The following is a 14,318-nucleotide window of genomic DNA, read 5'->3' on the forward strand; positions in this document are numbered from 1 at the left end:
TGGGCTTGTTCAGCACTGGTGAAGGCGAGGAGTCTTCCTGGTACTTCAGCGTGAACGAGGTAGCCGAAGGTGCGATGGACTTGGTCGGCAGATCAGGGGAGGTACAGGCTTGTGACGATGGTCGTAGAGCCAAGGCGCAGACGGCGATGAGCTGGTCGCAGGGTCTAGGCGCGTGAGGTTAGCGCTGGCCAGGAATGATAGCCTGGGCCAGGGCGTTGAGGTGAAAACCCAAAGAGTCCATGGTTGTAGTCCGCGCAAGCTCGGGTGTAGGTGTGTAGCGATGTGGTGAAGAAAGATCGAAGCGTGACGCGGGGGGAACCGGCCATGATGGCTGATTTCTCCGCTACGCCGAGTCGGACTTCTCGAGTTGTATGATGTCGTGTCAAACTTGTTGAATGGAATGATGATGTACTTAGGTCCTCCACCGCTAATTTAGCTGCTGATTCCTTTGTTCTTGTCTGCCACCGGTTGGAGTAGCGGCTGGACGTCAAACCCACAGGATCGCTGACTCGGTTCATTGTATGAACGTTTGCATCACCCAGTAAGCAAATATTCTCTTATCAGCAGTTTTTATAACTCGACAAACCTAATTAAAAACCAGACACATAATTAATAGATGTTTATAATTAAATTTACCTCCCTTGTCCCCACCCTAGCGACCCGAGTTGGTGAGAAGGCAGAATATACGAGGTAAGTATAAAACTGCAATTTATTTAAATATTATTCTGAGCTAGTTCCCGGAGATGTATACGGATATGTTACAATTACCACAGCCGTTCTGCCATTTAGCATTACCACATCCTCTGGTATCCTTCGCACAGGACGTCCCGATGGTTATATCGGCTATTTTGTTGTTTTCTTATTGTTATGACTTCTTTCTGTATTACACTGAATGTAACGATTTCAACGTATTTATTTTCTGTCTTATTTTTTAGCAGTTTTTTTTTATTTATCTTTGCTGTAATATAACTGTAACTGTCATAAAACAGGAATATATTCATTGTTCGACGTTCTAAACACTACCATGGAATTGTTACCACGTAATATTAAGGAATGTGAATTTCCAATTAAAACGATGCCTATTTATGCTGAAAACACGGCTCCTACGTTAAGATATTTTATAAATTTCCGATTTTATGTCCGGGTTAAATCTTCCCCATAGGAAAAATCTAAACCCTTTCACACACTTTTCCACAAATGATCATCTAGTCAATCAACATTATGCAAGTGCATTATATAACCAAAATAGATACAAAACAATACAAGAACAACACGTCAACTCACCAGAGATCAAATAGGAAAATAATTCTCCGACTCCAGATATTTTCATATCAGAGGGTTCGGCTCACTAGAACTCCTAACAGGGCCTATAAATCCTACTGATCCATCAACATAAATATTTAAACAATCTTTCGTTATCCTACATGTACATATTTAAAATTACAGATTTTTGCATTTTTATATATAAATTTTTTGATAGATCTAATACTCCTAAATTTTTAATAAGAGAGCTAGGTATAATGCCAGTAGCCGAAATAATAAATGGATAATTAATGATATTATTACTATAATACTTAATGTTAATTCAATCTGTAGTTTGACCCAGAGTAGCATGTACTATAACATAGTAAATATTCATAGAGGGGTCAACAATAATAATCTGTATATTTACTAAATGTGTAATATTTAAACGTAATATGTAATATTTACCACTTGTTCCATTGTAATCTATTTCTATCTCATGTATCATTTATGTTATTTTATATTGTGTCTCCCTCTCAGTTAAATATATTTTGTACATAATCGTTAATAGTAAAAAAAAATCGTGATTTTTAAAAAACGTTGTTGTTAGATTTCAAAGTGTAAAAATGGATGATCTGTACTGAACAAGCTCGAGGCATTATAAATAAATAGTAATATATTAAATAATAAATATTATTTTATTTATCTTGTGTACTTATATACTGTTAAAAAGATAAATATGTAGAACTCCATTTTAATTTAAAGTTTTACTGGTATATAAACGAATAAATAATTAATTTTATGTTTAACTTACCCTGCTTTCCCACAAGAGTCAATAATGTTTTAAATTAGTTTATCTGCACATCTCTTTAGATTACGGTTGTCTTTGAAGAGCAAGTCAGCGACAGTTGAAATCCAGAGCTAATTACGCCAAACGCGAGTTCTACTATTGAAATCCGATTAATTATATTTCGAACTAAATTTATCAATAAGATATATTAGAATCTATGTATTATTGAATCTGTTCTATAAATCAATGTATTATTTATGGGTTTACGCGCAACGAAGTATTTTAAATTATAGCTATAGAAGGAACATGCATATGTTTTTTCTCCAGTAAGGGTAAGCGTGTGACGTTTTAAACTTCCCTTCTCAAAACATGAATAGCTGCAGAAGGAACATGAACAAGGTTTTCTCCAGTGTGAATAAGCATGTGACGCTTTAAATTTCCTTTTTCATAACATGAATAGTTGCAGAAGGAGCATGAATAAGGTTTTCCTGCATTATGGGTAACCATGTGACGATTGTCGAACTGTGTTGATGTATAAAAACATATTTTTTATTATTTTACCTAGAATCGCGACAATTTAAAAAATATTTTTGATGGTTTTAATAATAAATCTACTCCCTGTTGAAATCGTACAAAGTCTAATTATAAAAAACTAAGAGATTATCCAACATACCAGATTTTTGAAGAGTTTAAATTTTCAAATTTAATGATCTTGTCCGAAAAAAACCTAATTATTAAAATAATAAAAAAACAATAATCACAGCTTTTCAAGCTTTTAGTCATACTTGTCAAAAACATATATTACAAACACAAAAATGTTACACCAGTTTTGTTTAACATATATTTACTATTTATTTACATATATCAACGGCCCACCAGAATATATCGAACAATCAGAAACGATAAACAGCCACTAAAAGCGATTAAAGAAAAATTCAGTGTAAAAATACAAAAATGATGAAATTATCTTCATAATTGATATAAATTTTATTTTGTTTATTTACATATATATATTTTTTTAAATCTTATTTCCTTAAATCATAATTCATTAAAAACACTTATTATTCTTCACATTAATGCTCACCACTCTTTTAAACACGACTGCTTCTATATAAGAGAAAAATTATAAAAATCAAAAGCGGTCAAAATTAATTTAACGAATTATTTTAGTAAATATAAATGATTATATTCTGTGAAATCATTAATTATATTTTTAAAAAAATTGCTTACGAATATGAATTATTCTTTTAGTTATTATTGTTAAGCAATAGCTTATTTCAACCAAATAAATTAATTAACGTTATCTACGAAAACGTAGGTTATAACGAGCGAGGTGTTCCACAAAATAAAAAGGGCATTTCGATACAATTCACAAATACTTGTTTGATAACAGCTTAATTTTTTAAATCAACGTAGACAAATAGGAAAGACAAATCAATTTATTATAAGATAAATAGTTCATAGTACATTCTAAGGTTGGGTAGAGAAATGGGTTTCAATAATGAACATCTACAATTCTTAGATGTACAATGAATGTACGTACAAGTAATTGATGCTACTGTTATGATTCATTTTACGATCGTGGAAATTAATGTGACTAATATCATTTATATTCTTCGAATTATGCTGGCAACGAAAACGATATGGGTTTTATCTTATCGCTTAAAAGGTTTTTTTCCAGTATGGATTTGCATATGACGAATTAAATTCCCCTTGAAAGCGGAGCAATAGGTACAGAATGCACAATTATAAGTTTTTCCTTCAGAATGGGTAAGAATGTGATGTTTTAAATTTCTCTTAACAGAACATGAATAGCTGCAGAAGGAACATGAATAAGGTTTTTCTTTAGAATGGGTAAACATATGATATTTTAAAGTTCCGCTATGAGAACAAGAATAGCTGCAGAAGGAACAAGAATAAGGTTTTTCTCCAGTATGTGTAAGCATGTGACGGTTTATATATCCCTTTATAGAACATGAATAGCTGCAGAAGGAACATGAATATGGTTTTTCTCTAGTATGGGTAAGCATGTGCCGGTTTAAATTTCTTTTTTCATAACATGAATAGTTGCAGAAGGAGCATGAATAAGGTTTTTCTCCAGTATGTGTAAGCATGTGACGTTTTAATCTTCCCTTCTCTACACATGAATAGCTGCAGAAGGAACATGAATAAGGTTTTTCTCCAGAATGGGTAAACATATGATATTTTAAAGTTCCGCTTTGAAAACAAGAATAGCTGCAGAAGGAACAAGAATAAGGTTTTTCTCCAGAATGGGTAAACATATGATTTTTTAAAGTTCCGCTTTGAGAACAAGAATAGCTGCAGAAGGAACAAGAATAAGGTTTTTCTGAAGTATGGATACGCATGTGCCGGTTTAAAATTCCCTTCTGACAACCAGAATAGCTGCACAAGGAACACGAATAAGGTTTTTCTGCAGTATGGGTGGGCAAGTGTTGTGTTAACATTGACTTGCTGTGACTGAAGTAGTTACAATGGGAACATGAATAAGATTTTCCTCCAGGAAGTGTCTTCAGGTCCGATAGTGTGTCTGAAAAGATAGTGAATAAAGCTCAATAAGTATGTATCTAAAAAGAAAACAGAAAATAATGTTCATATAAACTTAAAATTTTTATAAAAAAATTTCGTCTTTATATCTTAGAAGTAGACATATTCTTATTTTCTTACAACAGGCTTATTCCTACAAACTATCATGTTTAGATTTGCTTTTTGCTTGGTTTTATATGTCAAATTGTGAAGGTTATATTATTGCTTTACTATTCTATATTTATAATCTTCACAATATTTTTTTATGTAAAATATGTATGTTAAATGGAAGACCGAACGCCCTCGATTAAAAAGGCCACGAAAACTTGTCAAACGCAGTGTATTTGTTAACAATACTGCCAATTATCATTTCGTTAACTTTATAACTCAAAGGCCTCATACACTGTGTGTCGTATTGTATCATGTTACTGCTGCCACTACCTAGCATTTACATATAAACTTAAAATTTCTTTATAACTAAATTAAGTTTGTATCACTTTGGAGTAGGCATAGTCCTATTTTTTGTACAACAGGTTTATACCTACAAATAATTATTGTATGCATTTATTATTTACTTGATGTTATAATATGTCAAATGGATATGGTTATATGTATTTTTACTATTACTTTTGTGAACTTACAATCTTCAGAATATTATTTTTTTATGAACTATGTATGTAAAAGCCCGATGGGCGTATAAATAAATAAAATAAAATTATAAAAACAAATTCAGACAAACCAAAACTGATTTTACCTGCAGTCTGGGTAATACTTTCAGAGTGCTCTAAGCATTCCTTTTTAACATCCAGCAGGTCTATGTCTATTTCCGTATAAGGAATCCCACCTCCGTCTTCTTCTCTGTGTCCTGCCTGGATCGGAACAGTCTCCACATTAATGCTACCTGGAATAACAATACAACAATACAATAATATGTAAAGAACTGTTGAATGTTTAGCTGCTTGCAGTAACATATACTTTGCGGGTACAAATTTCAAAGAGAATAAATATAATATATATTATTAAAAAGACAAATTCACTTTTTCATATAAAATAATTTAACCTTAAATTATTTGACTTTAAACAAAATAAATTATGCCATCACCAAGGGATTTCACTAATAAACATTACAAGAGATGGCCGCAGTTAGAACATATTCAGAGATTGTGTTCTATTCTTGATAATATCTAGTTTTTTAATGTCAATCGAATAATTATCAATTAATACTATAACATATCTTGGCTTAATAATCGATAGAAATCTAAAATGGAACAATAATGTTACTGTGTTAATAAACAAAATAAGAAAGGTAGCCTACATATTCAAGACTCTGAGAAATATATTGGAAATAGTTTCATTAAAAACTGTATACTACGCGCTTGTTCAAACAATGCTTTTATATAATGTTGTCTGTTTCGGTACTTGTCACGAGACTACCCTAGAGCCTTTAAATGTTGAACAAAAAATAATTTATAAAATGTATTCATCACAGTTATTGTATTGTGAAAGAAAAATTATGTCAGCAAGTACGTTGTACATAATGTATAACGGCTCTCTGTAAATTTTTCGACAACATTGATACTCCCAAAAGATCAAAAAAAAAACTATTTATTTATTTATAAATTCACGCCAGGCTGTGCTTTTACATGTTATTTTCTTATTTTTTTACCAAGAACATTTTAATAAACACAACAAAATTTAAAAAAAAAAAACAAAATTATATTAAAATCATACAAGACATAATAAAACACAACCTCTTAAACAAAAACAAAGTCAAAAAGAAATAAAGTGGAAACTAGACACTCCACTATGCAAGATGGAAAAATATAATACTGGGAGAATTACAAAACTTTGGTAAGATAAACAGAGCTACGTAGTTTCTATAGTTAAATTATTTTATTTTATTTGATATTCTTCTTTCTGAAATAAACTGGGTAATGACTTGTTTATATTTGGTGAAAGATGTGTTTTTTTTTTTTTTTTTTCTTAGGTTTGTCAACAGTGATTCATATCAAAGCTCTCGAAATACAATTACATTAATTAAACTTGGTTGATACTACTAATTACAGACAAACACAACATTGATGAACACAACACTGTAAGTAAAGACTAATGTACATGTATGCACCTACATGCATACATGTATACACACATACATACACTTACATATACATTTAATAACAGCAACAGTAATTATTTTTTAGATCAACACGATAGGTAGCTTTAAGTCTTGTTTACGTTTGATTTGAAGGTGGCCAGTGATGACATTGACAAATCAATGGGATGACTTTTATATGTCTCGTTAAAATAACGGCACATTCTCGGTAAAGGTGAGTCATACCCCAGCTTAGTTTTATATTTTTTAATATGTAACGGAATATAATGTATAAGTCGGCAACCAATTCTAGGAACGTTGAACATAATTTGATAGAGTAAAAAAGGGCAGTTTATTAGAGCATTAACAATTTTGAAAAGAAAATTTAAATCAATATTTAGTCTTCTCTGTTCAAGGGTGCGTACATTGTAGAAATTTAGTATATCGGTGTAGTGAGGAAGTGATCGAGCTCGCTTATCACAATACGCTAGGTGGTACATAAAATGTTTTTGAACCCGCTCTATTCGCTGAATATGAACTTTGTAGGTTGGACTCCATATAGAACTTGCGTACTCCAGCACGTTTCGGGTGAAGGAATTGTACAGCGTTATTTTTGATTTGGGATTCTGAAAATTTTTACTATTTCGTTTGATAAATCCTAGCATTTTCAGGGATCTAGAAATAATGCTGTCGATATGAGGTGTGAAAGTTAGTTTTTTTTATCAAATATTACGCCTAGGTCCCGAATGGTTGTGACTTCCTGGAGTTTAGTACCGTCGATAAAATATTGAGTTGAGATAGAGTTGCGTTTACGTGTAAAAGTTATGTGGACACATTTTAAAGAATTCAAAAACATTCTATTGTCAATGCACCACTTAGAAACTCTGTTGATATCATTTTGAAGAAGTATTGAATCAAGTAATGTGTGGATAATTTTAAAAATCTTACAATCATCGGAGAACAATAAAATTTCAGAATCCAAAATAACATCGCACAAGTCATTTATAAAAACAAGGAACAAGATCGGGCCCAAATGGGACCCTTGAGGTACTCCAGACGGTACATCTAATCCTTTTGACTCATAACCATCAAATACTACTCTTTGTTCACGGTCAGTTAGATAGGAGTAAAACCAGTTTAGCAAGGTACCATGAACACCCATGCGTTTTAGTTTATGTATTAATAATCTGTGATTTACCTTATCAAAGGCCTTGCTAAAGTCAGTGTAGATGCTGTCTATCTGTTGACCTTTATCGACAGCTTCGGTTAAGGTAGTGACATAGCAAAGTAAATTAGAGGATGTAGATTTCTGGGAGAGAAATCCATGCTGTTTTGGAGTAATAAGATTTTTGAGATGATAATTCAGACTTGGACAAATTATTTTTTCGAAAATTTTAGCAAATGAACAGAGAATGGAGATGGGTCTATAGTTTGTGACGTCGTGAAGGTCGCCACTTTTAGGTATAGGTACAATATTTGCTTGTTTCCATCTTGTTGGGAAAACGGATGAAGACAACGATTTCCTGTAAATGATAGTCAGAGGGAGTGCGAGACTGTGTGCACATTTTTTAATTAGGATAGGTGGAATTTTGTCGGGACCCGGACCTTTGCTCTGGTCGAGGTTAAGCATTGCTATTTTTACATCGTGCACACTAATATTTACTGTGTGCAGAACGCCGTTTGATTGATCAATTGGAAAGGGATGAGGTTGAGTCTCTTCGTTGCCTCTTATGTTATCTTTCTCATATACTGATGAAAAGTGTTGGGCAAATAGTTCACTGCTTTCCTCGCCATTGGATGACTTTTTTTCTCCATACGTCATATTTTGGGGGATAGTACTGTTATTTTTTTTCTTTTGTTTGATAAATCTCCAAAAGGTTTTAACGCTATTATGATTAACCAGACACGATTCGATTTGTTGAATATATTTAATGTAGCAATTACTAATGAGTTTGGAACAACGGGTGCGTAAGAGTTCGTAAGAATTTCTATCACGAGAATTTTTATATTTTTTATAGAGAAGTCGAAATTTATTTTTTTCCTTAATAAGTTTAACTAAGTCTGGTGAGTACCAGTGGGGATACTGCTTGTTACAATTTACAATTTTGGTTACGCATTTCTCAATTATACGATTCAGATGAGTGTAAAATAAAGAAACCATATTATCTACCGACATGAATTCAGGTAAAAGTAATGACCAATCTAGTTCTTGTAATTCCCGATTGAATTGAATGTAATCATTTTTATTAAAATCATATTTAAGTAAGGTTTTATTTTTTAGCATTTTTGTTAATTTGAAATCAAAACTATAATCAATCTCTAAGGGTGGATGATGTACATCGATGCGACTTAAGATATCGGTACTTTGCCTGACTTGTAGTGCATGTGAATTGGATAAAACGAGATCTAAGATTCTACCGTTACTGTTCACAATGTCATTGAATTGATTGAGGTTATTTATGGCAAGAAAGTTCACAAGATGGTTGCCGATGTCATTATTATATTTTGAGTCTGGTTAGGCTCATTGCGGTTCCAACGAATACCTGCCAGGTTGAAATCTCCTATAATTAACAAATTTGATTCACCAACGCCTTCCATAACATTGCTAATTTTTTTAAAAGGTATTCAAAATTATCAACAAGCAACGGGGGAGGTATATAAAGAGCACAGATATAGAGACATCTCGTTAATTTGTTCTGGCTGAATTTGATAGTCACCCATACGTCTTCCAAGGTATTTTCCCAATGCTTGCAGCGGTTAGTTTGGTACTCTTGTAAAACGGCTATCAATACACCCCCTCCGTCACTTTTATGGTTAGAAGAACTGTTACGGTCCCTTCTGAAAACATTATAACGCGAGCCAAAAATTTCTGCATCAGATATAGAGTCGTTCAACCATGTTTCAGTTAGAATAATAATATCAAAATTGTTATTAAGTATTTCTAGATAAACTTCATTAAGTTTAGTTCTTAAACCCCTGCAATTCTGGTAGTAAATTCTTAGGTTGTCCATGTCAGTATACATAATTCACAGATAATATACCAATTGAAATTAAACAAAATACGGTAGGAATCAGGCAAGCGAAGCTAACGAGTCCTGGTTGCGAATCACCACTACATGCGCTGAGTTTTCATCTTTACGTACAAATATTTTACCATTACGGATCCACACGAATTTATAAATAGCTTCTTTCGCTTTAATCCTCGTGGCTACATGCAGGGCCTTGTTTTCTGGTGTGAGGTGTTCGCTGACGTATACCGGTGATTTGATGCCGTCGATGCCTAGATGTGTTGAGTTTAGCTTGGAGTTCATGTTTTTCTTGTTGTAGCTGATGACTGCAGCCAGGACTTCATCCCTTGTCCTCACGCTCGGGAGCTTCACGACGATTGACTTGGGCCTTCTGGAATCTGTTTTGATCTTGGGGACTCGATGAATGTTGAGTATTTCCGATTCGGCAAAGGGGCGAGAAATCACGGTTCCAAGTTGTTAAACGATCGATATCAGGTTCTCACATTTATGCTCAGGTACGCACTGGATCTCGACGTTGGTTTCCCTGGCTGTCTGTTCCATGTGGGACACGCGTGCGTTAAGATCGCGCACTTCTGAGTTTAGCTTAACATTCTCAGCTTGTAGACTTTTTATTGTGCCCAATGAATCAGATAACATTTTTTCAGGTCTTCGTACTCGGCGGAAATGAAGCCGATGGAGTCTTTTATGTCTGGCAGAATATTTAGTTTCGTATTAATTGTTTCGTTCATTTCTCGAAATTTTTTATCGATATAAGTAATGATTTTATTGTCATCTTCCTCAGCGTCACTAGATGTCGTTGATTTCTTTTGTGCATTCCTCTGTCGACTCATGTTTATAGGAATTTAAATATTTATTTTTAATTTGAATGTAGACACAGTATCGCGACTAATGCACAGAGCGAGAATAAATACAAAAAAAATCTGTTGAATTATATGGGAGCAATAGTTGTAATTATAGCAGCACTTTTAAATCCCGACTGCACCTCGCATAGAAATCGTTTCTCACTGCACCTTGCCGAGGTACTTTGTCTATGGTAGTTGTCACTTGTCACACACACTACCACACACTGATGTCAATGTTAAAGTTGTCAAAATTATTAAGACAAAATTACGCATGTGTTTACAACAGCATTCATTTCTAACACTCACACGGGTAACTTGGCACTTTTATTTTATTTTATCAGCACAGTAATTACTGTATTACACTGCAATAAACAGATTACATTTTATATTCCAAGAGAGCTACAATGACAGTTGTTGCGTATGTATTGGTTGAAATATTTATGAACGACTTGTTGAATATATCAACAACACCTTTATAGTCACTACCCAAATTTTGTATATAGCGAACGGGGGTTTAGAATTGAGATTATGTGGTAAGATAAACAGAGCTACGTAGTTTCTATAGTTAAATTATATTATATTTGATATTCTTCTTTCTGAAATAAACTGGGTAATGACTTGTTTATATTTGGTGAAAGATGTGTTGAATATATCAACAACATCTTTATAGTCACTACCCAAATTTTGTATATGGCGAACGGGGGTATAGAATTGAGATTATGTGTTAGAGTTATCACAATAGAACGGCAGATAATGCCTCAATGTTGGTTTGCGAGGTATATGTAAAGAAATCAAGTATAATAGTTAAGGTGTCTTCATAAAGAAAAGGACAAACCATTGTGTACACACTGTGCTGGTGATCATTCCTACAAAGATTGTGCTAACAAAGATAAAGAACCTAAATGTAAAAATTGTGATAAAAAAAATAAAAAAATGAACTGGAATATTGACATCAGGCATTCTGCAAACGATAAAACGAAATGTATTGTGTATAAAAAAATGAGCTTTTTAGCAAAAGAAAAAATAGAATATTGACTAGAAATAAGATTAAACCTGTCTCAAAATAGATTTAGTGTTATTACATTTTATTACATAAATATCGTTATAAAAATTATAAAAAATCACAAATTAACTAACAAAAATAACATTATTATATTACATTATTTTTTTAATAGTAATATCATAACGTCACCTTCAAAAACATTTTTTTGTTTACTTAAACATGCATTTTTTCACTGTGTACTATATTTCACATTCATAATTATAAAAACAGCTTTTAAATTTTTTTTTAAATATGAAAAATATTCTGAAATAACACTAGATGTGAACATACAGTTTATTTTATATTTATTAAGCCTTTATCAAAAATTACTTGTACCAATTAGCTTCAAATACAATCACTTTTATTTTGTTAAATATTTAACATTAAATTCTTCAATTTATACTCAAAATATGTCTGTTAAACAAAACAAGAAAACAATTAATTACCATCACGAATTAAATGGCGCAGAATAATTTTTCTTATATAGATAATGATAATGAAATAGAAAGTAGTACAGTAAATAATTTAGAAGATTGGATAAAAAAACAAAACATAAATTCGTCTGATAATCTTGTTTGTATTCAATTAAATATTAGATCTATACAAAAATATTGGGATGTATTGCATATATATTTAATTAATTGTTTGAAGCATATTGACATTCTGATGCTATGTGAAACATCTGTACAAAATGAAAGTATGTGTATTTACAATATTCCTGGATATAATGCATATAACTACCGCAGGACTGATAAGTCAGGAGGAGGAATTATATTGTATATAAGAAACAAATTTGAATTTAGACTAAAAACATTAAAATCAATACATTTTGAAAATATATCAGGAAAGCTCATACTCCAGGACAAAACTAAAGTCAATATAATAGCTATCTATAGACCTCCTAATTTCAGTAAATCTTCATTTCTGACGGAATTATCATCATATCTTGAGACAATTAATAGTAAGGAAAATATTATCTTACTTGGAGATATAAATCTTAATTTGCTTGATGAACAAGATAATATTGTAACTTCGTATGAAAACTTACTTACTAACCATTATTTAACTAAATGCATCAATGTAGTAACCAGAGAAGCTGTATCAAATGGACAAATTACTCGCACGTGTATTGACCATATATTTGTCAAATTTAGAGGCAAGAAAATAACAGCTTGCGTCTGTGAAAATAATATTGCCGATCATTTTATCACTGCTATTAATATAAAATGTCATAAACGTCAGGTAGACTTTGCAAATAAGTATATTCAAATCATCTCACAAAAGGATATTGATAGACATATCAGAGATTATAACTGGAGTAAACTTATAGAGGATAAGGATTGTATTTCATTATATGAAAAAATAAAATCTTTATTTAATAAATTTTACAAGAGTAGTTCTAAAACGATAGTGCAAAACCCGAAAACACGACCTTATGCAATAAATGAATGGGTAAGCAGTGAATTATTATGTCAAATAAATAAAAGGGATAAACAATATAAAAAATGGAAAAGTACACCAACAAACAAAACATATGAAACAGAATACAAAAAATCACGAAACCTTGTCAATAAAATTATAAATAAAGATAAAACTAACTACTATAATAATAAATTTAAAAACTGTTTTAATGATACAAAAAAAACCTGGGATGTGATAAATAATATTTTAGGACGTAAACCCAAAAACGATTGTGATGAAACAATAACACGATATATGTTAAAAGATAGAACTGAGGATTCTGTGTCAAATGATTTTGTGAATTACTTCTCGGATAGCATCAGCAACATGTTACATAAATGCAATCACAAAGCTACTAATATTGTACTGGAAGAACTGCCTCACAGTTTATTTATACCAAGAGTTACTATAACTGATATTGAAAACATTGTTAAAAAAATGAAGAACTCTAAAAGCACAGGTATTGACAATATAAGAATGTTTGATTTAAAAAGAAATATAAAAACTCTTGGGCCAATAATTACTCATTTAATCAATACGATAATAAAGCAAGCAAAAATTCCACAAGAATTTAAATGTAGCATTACTAGACCAATATTTAAAGGTGGAAAACACATTGAACTGGGAAATTATAGGCCTATTAGTATACTACCTGCGTTAGAAAAAATTCTCGAAAAATTTTTATCAAATAAATTAAATAATTACATTGAAAAATTCGCTATCATAGATCCCAATCAATATGGCTTTCAAAGAAAAAAAAATACTGAAAAATTACTGCAAGATTTTTCCAATTACATAAATAATCAATTAAATAATAAATTACATGTTATTGTGTTATTTATCGATAACTCTAAAGCTTTTGACACAATTAACTCTAAAAAACTGCTAGAAACCTTAGAAAAAATTGGAATAAGAGGAAATGTGTTAAATTTATTTAAAGATTATCTTAGAAATAGAAAAATATGTACCAAAATAAATAATACTTTTAGTAAAACAAAGAATGTATCTGCAGGAGTTCCACAAGGTTCCATATTGGGACCTACACTATATATAATTTATGTAAATATAATGAAAAAACTTTTCTCTTTTGTTAAACATTTTGTATTTGCAGATGATACGGCATTGGTCATATCACATAAAGATCTAAAAATTGCAATTGAACTCATGCAAATTGACTTTAATCAACTTTGTAAATGGTCACATGATGCAGGACTATTAATAAATGCTAAAAAAACCAAAGTTATGCATATAAGATCACCTAATGCCAGATTTCAAT

Source organism: Hesperophylax consimilis, chromosome 20 (assembly GCF_061612785.1).
Source record: "Hesperophylax consimilis isolate HC1 chromosome 20, BYU_Hcon_1.0, whole genome shotgun sequence".
In the NCBI taxonomy this organism is placed as follows: Eukaryota; Metazoa; Arthropoda; class Insecta; order Trichoptera; family Limnephilidae; genus Hesperophylax; species Hesperophylax consimilis.